Source organism: Pteropus vampyrus, unplaced genomic scaffold (assembly GCF_000151845.1).
Source record: "Pteropus vampyrus isolate Shadow unplaced genomic scaffold, Pvam_2.0 Scaffold22, whole genome shotgun sequence".
Lineage (NCBI taxonomy): Eukaryota > Metazoa > Chordata > Mammalia > Chiroptera > Pteropodidae > Pteropus > Pteropus vampyrus.
Genome location: NW_011888803.1, coordinates 8350339 through 8364086, shown reverse-complemented (window position 1 = coordinate 8364086; position 13748 = coordinate 8350339). Strand labels below are relative to the sequence as shown.

The window sequence follows — 13748 nt, the reverse complement described above, 5'->3', positions numbered from 1 at the left end:
TATATTTATGTATAATACATTATTACGTATAATATAGAGATTGATTGTGATGAAACGGCTCACACAATTATGAAGTCCTACAATCTAGAGAACCAGGAAAGCCAGTGGTGTAATTCAGTTAGGTCCAAAGGCCTCAGAACCAGGGCAGCCAATGGTTTAAAACCCATCTGGGGGTCAGAGAAGATGAGATTTCCCAAGCAGGCAGACAGAAAGCAAAAAGGAGCAAATTCTTCCTTCCTCTGACTTGTATTCTTTTTTTATTAAATTTATTGTGGTGACATTGATTAATATTATGTAGGTTTCAAGTGTACAATCCAATAAGACATCATATATATATTGCTTGTGTGTTCACCACTCAAAGTTAAATTTCCTTCCATCACCATATATTTGACCCCCTTTACCCCTATCCCCTCCCCTTCCCTCTAGTAGCCACCAATCTGCTGTCTGTGTCCATGAGTCTCTGTTGTCTGTCATGTTTATTGCTTTCAGTTTTATATCCCATATACAAGTGAAATAATATGTTCTTAACATTTTTGTCTGACTTATTTCACTTAGCATGATACTCTCAAGATCTATCCATGTTGTCACAAATGGCAGTACTTCATCTTTTCTCATGGCTGAGTAACATTCCATTGTACATACATATCACATCTTTTTTATCCAATCATCTTTTAAGGGACACTTCAGTTTCCATTTCTTGACCACTGTGTACAATGCTGCTATGAACATCAGGGTGCATATATCTTTGTGGATATTTTCAAATTTGTTGGGTAGATACCCAGAAGAAGTGTTGCTGGGTCATATAGTAATCCTATTCTTAATTTTTTGAGGAACCTTCATAATGTTTTCCATAGCTATTTTTTGTTCTATTCAGACTTTCAGTGGTTGGAATGATGCCCACCCACATGAGATGAGAGGGGCAATTTACTGAGTTCACTAATCTCATTCAGAAACACCCTCGCAGACATACCCAGAAATATTTTTTAATCTGAGCACCCTCTGGCCAGTAAAAATTGACATAAAATTAACCATCGTACTATCTCACTTGATTGCTGAGTGGATTCAGTAAATTAACATGAGAAAGCACTTAAAACTGTGCCTGGCACAAAGTAATTGCATTAGTTACTGTTGACTTAAAGTCCATATCTGATTATTCCAGTATCTGCATGTCCTAAAGTTATTTTTATATTGTCTACTTTTTTCTTTTAGTTTCCAGTTATTCTTGTGCCTGGCATATATAACATTTTTTATTAAATGTCATACATCATATGTAAAAACTTTCAGAATCTTTTAATTATAATTCCTCTCTCCTGAGATAATTTTCTTTTGACAGGCAGTTGGATCTAATTGTGATTGAGATAGTTCAAGACTGGGCTTTGGGCCATTTGATGGCTGCTCTATTTCTAATTTTTCATTATTCCCCTAGGGTAGTGCTTGAGGTATCTCAAGAGAAAACCTATGGTGCAGGGACCCTATCCTCCTTTTTCAGTTCTGAACTGCAAAGTTTCTTCTCATTCTCCTCCCCACTCTTCCATGCTGTCAGTCTTGAAGACCGCCAAAAGCTCTAGGACACATTTTTGCTGCTCAGCAATTTTCCCCAGGAAAAAAAGTACTGGAGAAGGTCCCCTTTACTTTAGTACATTTCTTTCTTCCTAACTTATTATCTACCCCTGACTGTTTTGGACAATCGTTAATGCTGTCAAACATCTATTTGTTATATTTACCCAGACCTTATAGTTCTTAGCATCATGTTTAGTCTGATATGGGCAATTTCATCATAATTAGAAGCAGAAGTTTTCTTAGTTATAAAAAGGGAGAAAACTTCCTGTCCTTTATTCTATTTCTTAGTAGTTGCTATGTGGATTACAGTATTAAGCTCTAATTTATCACAATCTACTTAGAGCTAATACTGAATTATTTAAAATAAAATGTGAGAACCATGTAACAGTATACTTCCACTTAATCCCCTCATTCTTTGAGTTATTGTCATATGTAGTACATTTGCATACAGTATAAATCCAACAACATAGGATTCTAATTTTTGCTTTAAACGTTTCTATATTTGTTAAATTATAAGAATAAAATTAAAAATATTTTTTTTTTTCTGTAGAGGTAAGTTACCATGTGATATCATTCCCTTTCACCTGAAGAATTTTTTTTTTGCTAATTCTTGTAGGTTTGCCAATGAGTAATTTTGATTTTTGTCTTTATTTCCCCTTTATTTTTGAAAGATATTTTCTCTAGATATAGAATTCTTGATCGCATTTTTTTTCAGCAGTTTGGATATATCAACCTAATGTCTCTAGCCTCTATTGTTTGTGGTGAAAAGTTAGCCATCATTCACATTGTTATTCCCCATATGTAATAGGTCATCATTCTCTTGCTTCATTCAAGATCACTTTTTCTTTGGCTTTTACCAATTTATCTATTAAATATCTAGGTATTTATTTTATATTTATCCTACTTGGGGTTTGTCAAGTTCAGGTCTAAAAGGCTCTCTATCATCACAATGCAACAATTTTCACCTATAATTTCTTGGTATATTCTCATACAGTAGTAGCATGAATATCCAAAACAAAACACTTATACACATAGAGATAAGTAACCGTAAGTCAAAAGTAAAATCTCTAAATTCACAAATTATACCATAAAAATATTTTCCTATTGGTGAAATAATTTAGCACATTAAACTAAAGATACAGCAACTTAATTTTAAAATTCTATCAAGTTTACCAAAAATATAGTGGTTACCAGAGGCTGGTGGGGAGGAGGGAGGTAGATGGGGGGGAAAAAAAAATTAAGTCATTTCTTCAATTTAAAAAATTTAAATAAATAAATAAATACCATTTATATATCCTTTAAAAAAAAGTTTACCTAAAATATACTTTCTATAGAGGCAGAGTTACTGTGAAGCTAATAAATTTAAGTTTCAGAGTTCTGTAGTGGCCTTCAAAATGTCTTCATATGAGCATTTATTTGTAAAGTTTGCAAAAGTACATTAATTTTTAGTTTTTTTTTCATAAAGAAGACCCTAAATTGCATGGACCTCAGGCCTTGCCAAACCTGCTCTTTACCTGGAATGAAAAATAAATGTAGTTCTTTCTGTGGGAAGCCAAAAGTTTTTGTTTGTTTGCTTGTTTGATGACTTCGCAATAAACAAAGAAAGAATGCTGCTATAGCACAGAAATGACTTGAGCAGTAGGAACGTGTTGTTGAGCAGCAGGCACTTTGGCAGACCTCGTTTTCCAGCCCAGAAGTATGAGTTTGGCCCTCCCACACAAGACCAACAGTTTTTTATAGTTTTAAAAATAAGTATAAGTTTGTCTATGGCCATGCCACCCTGAATAAGCCTGATCCTGTCTGGTCTTGGAAGCTAAGCAGGGTCAGGCCTGGTTAGTACTTGGATGGGAGACTACCTAAGAAGACCAGGTGCTGTAGGTGTAAAAACAAAAAATGAGGGATTGTAAGCTGACAAAGTCCTTGCAATCTGTGAGGTCAACCAAGGCTTGCCTCGCCTAAAAATAAATAAATGATAAAAAAATTTTAAGAAAATAAGTGTAAGCTAAGCCCTCAATGTATAGAGCTTTGCCCTATTAAAGCATAACTTTTTTTACCATGACCCACCTAGTAATTGACTATGATATTGGTATAATGACGTTGTCACCGAAGCCTGGGTACACAATTATGCAATCTGTGTGCTTTGAATACAGAGTTCTGGTATAAATCAAAACCAAATTAGAAAAATGGTACCTCTTAGAGTAGAGCAACTGATGGGAGATCTGAGTAATCATCTTGGCTGTACCTAGCAGTGGAATTTTAGGACAGCACACAAGTACAAGAATGATCTCAGTAACAATCCATTAAACATAATTCGATTTTACTAGGTAACTAGTTCAGGACAAATTTAGAGTTGAAATTCAAAAGTACTTCTCACTTCTTGAAGTAAATACTGGAAACTTAGTTTCATAAAAAGAACATTCTCCATGAAGGACTAAAGATCTTCCTGAACTATGAAAAAACAAATTTTTTATTTAAATGTTATTGATATTACATTCAATTTTTCTCACTTGAACATTTTGAATTTATAAAAGAGGTTAAGCCTTTTAACTACCAAAATACAAATGCAAAGATACTATATAAAATATTCACAGTTAAAATATTTTTTACTTGTTTCCAAGTAAAATGAAATATATCACAAAGAAATATTGTATATTTTTCTTTCAAGTCTTCCTACAATGAAAAAAATTAAAAGCACTTTGTAACAAACTTAATTAGTAGACACCAAAAAGGTTTTGGTTTAATGATTGGAAGTGAGAAATTAATACAATCAGAATTTATTTAGTTTGGTTTCATAACTAAGTCTTCTGGCTAGTTAAACTAGCTGGTTTCAGGATTCAGGTATTAAAAAGATACTAATAAATTATTTTAGAATTTTTTTCAGAAATTTTTTTCTGAAATCTTTTTAGAAATCTATTTCACATTCTTCACTGCAACAAATAATATGCCTCTGTATTAGGTCCTAGAATTTTCTACTAGAGAAATTGTTGGGTCCTTAAAAGGCTCATCAGTTGTGACTAAACCTCCTAAATCATGATTTTTTTTGTTTGACCCAAATCCTGCTCTGCCAATAAAAGATACAGTCATTCTTTGGAAACAGTTACTTGTGTTGTAATAATAGGCCCACCCAAATAACTGTATGTCATGTTCCCCTGATAAAGAATAATCACACCAGAATCAACATGTGGTTTCTTTCCTGAGCACTTGCTTCTGTCCCAGAACCCAAGTTCAGGAAGTGAATCTGGCTCCTGATCACCCATCTAATGAAGAAATAAAATGCGAGCTTCTCTGCAAGGCTTACAAAGCCCTGGTGACCTGCCCTCTAACTACCTGTCAACCTTCTCTCCTTCCTTTCTCATTAAAGTCAATACATTCCAGCTATACCTAACTCATCCCTAACTCATCTGATGTTCTTTGAATGTACTATACTTTTTCAATCCTCTGGAAAGCTCTCCTTCCTTGTTATCTTGGCCAACTCCCACTCATTCTTCCAGTTAGCTTCTCAGGAAACTTTTCCTAACTTTTCCCACAAAGGAATGCATGCTACTTCTTTAAGTCACATTCTGTATTCTGCACTTACTTCAATGTATTGTTATTGCTCTTCATGTGTTTGTCTCCTTTTGATTAAACTGTGACCTCTCTGAAGACAGAGTGTATATTTCAATGTTTGTTGTTGTTTGTTTTTTTTTAACTTTTTTTTATTTATGCCTACAGCACCTGGTCTTCCTAGGTGGTCTCCAATCCAAGTACTAACCAGGCCCGATCCTGCTTAGCTTCCAAGATCAGACATCGGGCTTGTTCAGGGTGGCATGGCCGTAGACCATAGACTGTGGCTCCACCGGGGCACAAATCCAGGACTTTCTGCATGTAAAGCAGATGCGCCAACCGCTACACTATGGAACCACATCCTAGATTTCAATGTTTATATTCTCAGAATAGCATGATGCATGATGCAAATACATGCACTAGTCATTCATGTCTTCATATTTTATTATGTATTGTGCACTAGACACTGTGCTCTTGAGTTGACAATTCAAATTGAGCAAAAAAGCCAAGGTCCCTGTTCTCCATGAGCTTACTATCTGGGAGAGAAACTGATGTTATTCAAGTGATAATACTCACAAATATATGATTACAAGTTGAAATAAGTGCTCTGAAAGAAACACACACGCATGCACAAACCTCTGACCTAGGCTGGAGCATGGAGGAGGAAGACTGGCTAAAGATCACTTCTTTAGGGAAGTACTGTTTACTTGCCATCTGAAGGATGAGTAATTAGTGATGAGGTTGAAGAGAAGATAATGGGCCAGAATATAAGGGATCTTTGAAAGGCCATAATAAAGATTTAGTTCTTTATTCTCAGAGCATAAATGAGGCATCAAAGGGATATAAGAAGTTGACTGACATTATCAGACTTGTAATTTGCAAAGATGCTCAGGCTGCAATTTAAAGACTGAAGAGACAAATATTTGTTGACTGAATTAACAAATTAAGTGAACTAACACAATTAGCTAATTTTTTTATTAAAGTGCAGTTCGCATGTAATATATTAGTTTCAGGTGTACAACATAATGCTTCTTTCTACATTTATATACTTTACAATCTGATCACCATGATAGGTCAAGTAACCATCTATCACCATACAAATGATTACAGTGTTGACTATATTCCCTGTGCTCTGCATTACATCCCTGTGACTTATTTATTTTATAGCTGGAAATTTGTACCTCTTATTCCCCTTCACCCTTTTCACCCATTCCCCCATTTCCCTCTCCTCTGACAACCATCGATTTATTCTCTGTATCTAGAAGTTTGTTTCTGTTTCGTTTTGTTTATTTTGTTTTCTTAGATTCCACATGTAAGGGAAATTATACAGTATTTGTCTTTAACTTATTTCACTTAGCATAATACTCTCTAGCTACATCTATGTTGTCACAAATGGCAAGATTTCATTCTTTTTGTTACTGAACAATATTGTGTATGTGTGCGTCACATCTTCTTTATCCATTCATTTATTGATGGACACCTAGGTTATTTCCATATCTTGGCTATTGTAAATAATGCTGCAGTGAATATAGAGGTGTATCTTTTTTACATTAAGTGTTTTTGTTTGCTTTAGATAAATGTCCAGAAGTCAAATTGCTGTGTCACAATGATAGTTTTATTTTTAACTTTTTGAGGAAACTCCATACTGTTTTCCATAGAAGCTGCACCAATTTACAATCCCACCAATAGTAAACAAGGGTTCCCTTTTCTCCACATCCTCGCTAACACTTACTTGTTGACATTTTGATAATAGTCATTCTAATAGGTATGAGATGATGTCTCATTGTGGTTTTAATTTGCATTTCCTTGATATTGGTAATGTTAAACATCTTTTCATATATCCGTTACTCATCTTTCCTTGGAAAAATGTCTATTCAGGTCCTCTGCCCATTTTTTAATAGGATTGTTTGAGTTCGAATTGTATGAGTTCTTTATATACTTGGATATTAACACCTTATTGGATATGTCATTTACAAATATCTTCTCCTGTTCAGTAAGTTGTCTTTTCAGTTTGTCGATGGTTTCCTTCTCTGTGCAAAAGCTTTTTAGTTTGACATAGTCCGGTTTGTTTATTTTTTTTTCTTTTATTGCCCTGGAAGACATATACAAAAATATATATATTGCTAAGACCATATTGAAGAGTTTACTGCCTTTGCTTTCTTCAAGGAGATTTATGGTTTCAGATCTTATATTTAAGTCTTTAATCTTTTTTGAGTTTATTTTTGTATATGATGAAAGAAAGTGGTCCAGATTTGCATTTTTACCTGTATCTATTCAGTTGTCTCAACACCATTTATTAAAAACACTGTCATTTCCTCATTCTTGCTTCCCTTGTCATAGATTAATTGACCATATAAGGGTGGGCTTATTTCTAGGCTTTCTATTCTTTTCCATTATTCTATGTGTCTGGTTTTGTGCCAGTATCATCCTGTTTTGATTACTATAGTTTGGTAATATAGTTTAAAATTAGGGTGCTAATTCTTGAGTATTCATATTATGTTAACCCCATCTAATTGGAATTTGAATGTTAACATCTTCTAGTACAGCACTGTCCAATAGAAGTATAACATGAGCCACAGACGTAATTTTAAATTTTCTAACAGCTGCATATTAAAAGTTAAAAAAAGAAATTAATTTTATTAATGCATTATACATAACTAATATATCCAAAATACTATCACTTCAACGTGTGATCAAAATTAAAAACGTTATTAATGAGAATTTTACTTTTTTGTCCTAAGTGATTGAAATCCAGTGTGTATTTTACACGTATAGCATATCCCAATTTGGATAACCAATTTCAAGTGTTCAATAGTCGCTGTGGCTAGTGGCTACCTTATTGGACAGTGTAGTTGTAATGCCTTCACTCAGGGGTTCCCAAATCTGACTACAGTAGTCATTGGAAGTATACACAAAGACACTTATTAAAAATATTTCCCAGCAGCTCTCTCTATTTTGATTAAATACCTCTAGGGAGAGGCCCAGAAATCTGTTTTGATCGAGTACACCAGGTGATGCTGACGCAACAGTCTACAGACAAGCATATGAGAATTACTGCCTTGCCTCAAAATTGTGCATATAATAAAACCTTTGTGAATATAATGAAACCTCTCACATCCTGGGAATATATGAGCAATGTCATGGGAAGCTTAGTAGGGAGGATATTTGGGACACCTTTCGAATCATTTCCAAAATTTATTACTATCACTATTTTCTAAAAGTTTAGTCTGGAGAATCTAGTTCCTGAAAAGATAGCAAACTAACACTATTACCTCCTGGAGCCCCTAAGTCTCATCTTGAAGATATTATGTAAGTGAGAGGATGGTGATTGATCTGGGAGCCTAACCCAGAAACTGAGAAACCTATAGGAAAATGAAAGGGAGTTGGGTCCCATTGTGGTTGGGAAAGGGAAGCCTGTAGTCATAGATGGACATGATGGAGGTAAGGGATAGAATGGAGGGATAACATCTCTGATTATGCCTTTTCTGCCCACATTACCTTGGGTGTATCGCAGCCCATCCCAACTCACGGTGGGCATAAGAACAGCAGGGAAGCCCAGCACCTGTCCAAGGAGGAAGAGTAACATCAATAAAAATGATAACTATGCATACAAGTTGGCTTAGAACAGTTCTTATCTTCTCTTTACTCCATCCTGAGGTCTAGGTGATACCAGAGCGGACAGTAGCTCTTGGAAAAGGGATGGCAAATGCAGGGGTAACCTGAGGGGCATGTTCTAATCATGGAAGGGCAGTTTGGGACTAGTAGAGCCCAGACTGTAATACCAAGGCTCATCCATTCTCCTCTTTACCCACCATTCCCCACCCCCAAAATATCACTCAGGCTTTTGATCCTCCCTTTCAAGTATGAATTATAGCTGAAGCTGTTGATATTTCTAAGGAAATGTGAGATCACAAGAGGAAATATTATAGCATCTGAGCAGTATAATTCCATAAAATAAATTTTTTAGAAAACTAGACAATTTGTACTAGAGGAGCAGAATTAATGAACAAAAAATGTGAGAGATTTTATTTTATTATTTTATTTTTTTTAAATGCCTACAGCACCTGGTATTCCTAGGTGGTCTTCCATTCAAGTACTAACCAGGCCCGATCCTGCTTAGCTTCCGAGATCGGATGAAATCGGGCACGTTCAGAGTGGCATGGCCGTAGATAAGAAATTTTAAATGAGTGAAAGAAATACCTCCAAAGACATAAGGGAGAATATTATGAAGCAATAATAAGCTGGAATACTGGTTATGAAAAATATAGCAACTAAAATAAATTTAGTAGATGGGTTGACCATCGAATAACAAATCAGTAAGGTAGGAATTAGGGAACTCTCCCAGAAAGTATCTAGAAGCAATAAAGAGACAGGAAACACCAAATTAAAGGATATGAAGAGAACCCTGATAACAAATCTGATGACATTACAAGAAAAGTTATAGAAAAATATCCTCGTAAGTATATATGAAAACTCCTAAACAAAATAATAGCTAATTGAATATAAATATACACATATATATACAAATATATACGTGTATATTAAAATAAATGAATTTAGTAAGGCTTCAGGATACAAAGTCAATATACAAATATCAATTGTATTTCTATATGGTAGTAATGACCAAATCCAAAAGTGAAATTAAATAATTCTTTTCAAAATCACATCAAAAAAGATAAAATACTTACATATACATCTAGAAAAGACATGCAAAAACTAGTACACTGCAAACTACAAAGCATTGTTAAATGAAAATAAAGACAATCTAAATAAATGTGTGGCATTCCCTTTTCATTGGTTTAAGACACACTATTGTTAAAATGCCAATTATCTCCAAATCCATCTATGTATTTCACACAATCTCTGTCAAAATCCCAGCAAGCTCTTTTGTAGAAACTGATAAACTGATCTTAAAATTTATATGAATATGCAAAGGATCTAGAATAGCCAACCCACTTTTGAAAAAGAAGAGCAAAGTAGGAGGATGTAATTACCCAATTGGAAAATTTACTATTATGTTATGGTAATCAATTATGTTATGGTAACCAATATGGTATTGGTGTAAAGATAGACATATAGGTCAATGAAACAGAATAGGAAGTCCAGATATAAATCTTTATATTTGTGGTCACTTAATTTTTGACAAGATGTTAAGGTAATTCAAGGAGGAAGGATAGTCTTTTCAACAAATGGTGCTCGGACAATAAAACACCCATATGCAAAAAAGAATTCAAACCATTACTTTGCACTATATATATAAATCTAAATGTTGGAGCTAAAACTATAAAACTTCTACAAAATATAGAAGACAATTTTGAGGACCTTGGGCTAGGTAAAAATATACAAACAGCAAAAATATTAAGGAGAGGGTTGTTACACTTGACAAGCATGTGCCAAGAACTGGGGAATGTGCATATCTTAATTTTGTCTTTCGCAATCTGAAAGAGAAAACACTGAGCTATTACCAGCATAATTTTCAAAATTACTGGTAGAATAAGGAAATTATATTTACATTTGTAGAATACTTTACTGTTTACAGAGCTCTTGCACACACATTTTCTCACTTAATTTTCAAAATAGCCCTATGAAATAGGTATAACTATCTCTATTTTACAGATGAAGAAATTAACTGAGACAGTGTGGTCCCCCAGCTCATGGCAAAGGAGATTTAAACTCAGTGCTTTTTCCGTTGATGTAAGAGAACACTGCCCAGAGCAAACTGCTCTTCTCCAATTACTTTGCAACTGTGTTTACACTAAGCAATCCTACCTCCCTTACTTTGCTGATCTAATCAGATTCTTTTTCCCCAGACATTTGGAATAGGACAATAGTGAGTCTCCATGACTATATGCGTTGATACCTGGGAGTTGTGGAGTGGCTGTATTTTTTTAATAAGGTACTTGGAGAAGAGAGAAAACTGGCCTTCAAAAAAAGAAGAATGAGGCCAATTAAGTGATGAAAGGCCATGTGGTCACAGAGGCAAACACACATTTACACTGTGGTAGCCATGGAGATGTGTCACCCAGATCCCCTTTCAAAGAAGGACTTGCTACCCAGCCACAAGGAGTGCCGGTCAGCAGTCTCCAGCTGTCAGCTATAGCTCAGAGAGGCCTCTTTCCCAAGACCATACCCTTTCTGGGGCAGCCTGAATCCGGTGACTGAGTGAGGACAGATATAAAGTAAGAGGCAGTTCTGTCTGATGTGGTACATTGTAAAGGAAAATGCCTTCTTCAGAGCTAATCATCAGGTTGTCTGATGCTCTGTGAGACCTGCATCACAATTTAAATTCTCTCTGGCCAATCCTGCTTTCTTCCCTTTCTTTTCACAGGAATTGATCTCAAATAACTCCTATTGGCATCTATTTCTGAATAACCAAAACTGCAACACATCATAAAACATATCCATACAAAATAAAATTCAGACTGTCATGCTTTCTGGTTACTTGTTCTTGCCTCTTGTGTGGACACAGATGCACTTCCACTTCCTGGCTTTCATCTTAAGCTGGTTTAAGTGCAAACGAAGGGCTTTGACCAGAACATTAATTATCTGTTTCAATACTGCCAATAATAGCCATGTAATCTTGGGCAAATCTTTCTATTTCTTTGGGTTTTTGTTTTCTTATCTGTCTTTCAAGGGGTCAGGAAAGACCCTTCTAATCCTTACTCTATAGTCAACCAGACAGTTGACTACACACAGTGCCCGCTGAGCCACCAAAATGGTTTTAACCATTCTTAATATATACTTGCTCACTGTATTTCAGTCTCTTTCCTAGAAAGCATTCCCAGATTTCTAACTGTTAAACTGAACTCAATTATGATTTTGGCAAAGGACCAGGCCCAAAATAGTTAGGAGAGCTGCACCATGATGCCCAGTGCAGGGACGGGAGACAGAGAGGATAGGGTGCAGTAAGATGTTTCAATCCTATACTGAAGGAGCTGGGCTGTATCTCTACTCCACTGAAATGGAAAAGGGAAGGAAAAGGGCTTGAGAAACTGAACAGGAATTCAGTGACAGCCCTATGTAAATTCCCTTTCTCTGTCCCTGCCCTGTCTCTGCTGTTATAGCCAATACTCTGGCTCTGTACCCCAATAACCCAAAGTTCCCTCCTTTAGGACTACTCAAGCCTCACTTTTCCTTTGAAACTGCCATTCAGTGATACCACCATAATCGCTGATGTTCCCATTAAAACTTCAGTTCCATGGTGTTGCTTATTTAACTTAGGTAAGTAATTAGCTGTGATGCTGTCAAGGATCCTTACTGGTTTAATAATTGTCCTTTCCAGTGCCTGTGGGAAAAAAAAATACAGATTATAAGAAGACCAAATAGGGGAAATATGACAAAAGTTCCAAATGTGCAGCCTTTGTGTTTCCGATCAGTAGTTTCAGAACTTTCTCTGTGATGTTAAATGGAAATCTAGATGATTTTATTCTCTTGAGGATCAATACTCCCTCTCATTGCTCCTATCTCCCAAATTTTGTCTTTAGCAAAGCCACACAGATTATGTCATCTAACCTCTTTTCCTAGTGTAAACTTGTAATCTAGCCTGAAAATCCAGGCAGACTCTCTTTGACTCCATGGGTAGCTGGTACCCCTAAGTATCTCCAAAAGAGACTAGCTATATGATTTCTCTGGACGCTTCTTCCTCACAACCCAATAGATTTTACTAAACTCTTTCAACTTCTATACTTCCTCCAGCACTACTTAATCGGTGGTGCTCCAACTAAGGTTTTAAAATTACCATTCTTCCTTACTCTGCTCAATCATTCAAAATTCCCATTCCCTGAACAATGTGTGAATGAATGATAACAGCTAAATGCCCTGCAAATTATAACAGCGGGTAGTAAACAAAGCAGCCCATAGCTAAGATGCTATTTCTTTGGAGCCTTCTTGCTTAGCGAGAAAACTATGTATCTCACAGACATGATACGTAGATTAGATGAACACCTAATGCTCGGTATGTAATAATAATAATTTTAAAAAGTAATTGAAACATACAAGAGTGGTTTTAGGTTTTTTTGTATTCTTCTGTGTATTTTTTAAATCTAGTCCTGAGAATTGAACTTTTGGCCCAGTCTTTAAATAGGGAAAATAAATTATACACACACACACACATACTTATTTTCTCTTAGAATCCTGTAGGGTGCTGGGAATGGGGAACTGGCTGATGTGGGCTCTTACTGACAAAGAACTGAAAGAATAAAAACGAATGTCTTCTTTCCTACCTAAAACCTATCGGGATTCCCAGAAATAATAGCCACCATATATTGATTTTGTTTGTCACTGCTAGCTTTTTTTCATGCACGAATCGATTGGATCTTCACAATAACACTAAGAGATTTGTAACATCATCCATCGTCTGAAGCTTGGAGAGGCGTAATGTTAGGTGTTTCCTCCACTGTCGCACAAGATTAGATTTAATCTTTAATACAGATTAGGGTGTACCTTCCCAGTCCAAGACTATAGGTTTAGCGTCCCTCTTTGCCCGAGCCCTCCAGTTTCTTTAACAGAGGAATATAGTCACGCGCAGAGGGTGGGGCGGGAGGCGGCCTCCCCAGGGGAGGGGTTTGGAGAAGCCCCACCTCTAAGGCGGGACCATGATGGGCGTGTCCTAACGCCAATTCTCTCAGAGCCTCTGAGCCGCAGAG

General features: G+C 35.8%; 3 pseudogenes; 1 reads left to right on the top strand and 2 right to left on the bottom strand.

Moving 5' to 3' along the window:
* Positions 1-3322: 3322 nt before the first annotated feature.
* LOC111736812 lies at positions 3323-3441 on the top strand (annotated as a pseudogene).
* A 1821-nt stretch (positions 3442-5262) lies between these two features.
* Positions 5263-5378, bottom strand: LOC111736839 (annotated as a pseudogene).
* A 3777-nt stretch (positions 5379-9155) lies between these two features.
* LOC111736863 lies at positions 9156-9274 on the bottom strand (annotated as a pseudogene).
* Positions 9275-13748: the final 4474 nt, after the last annotated feature.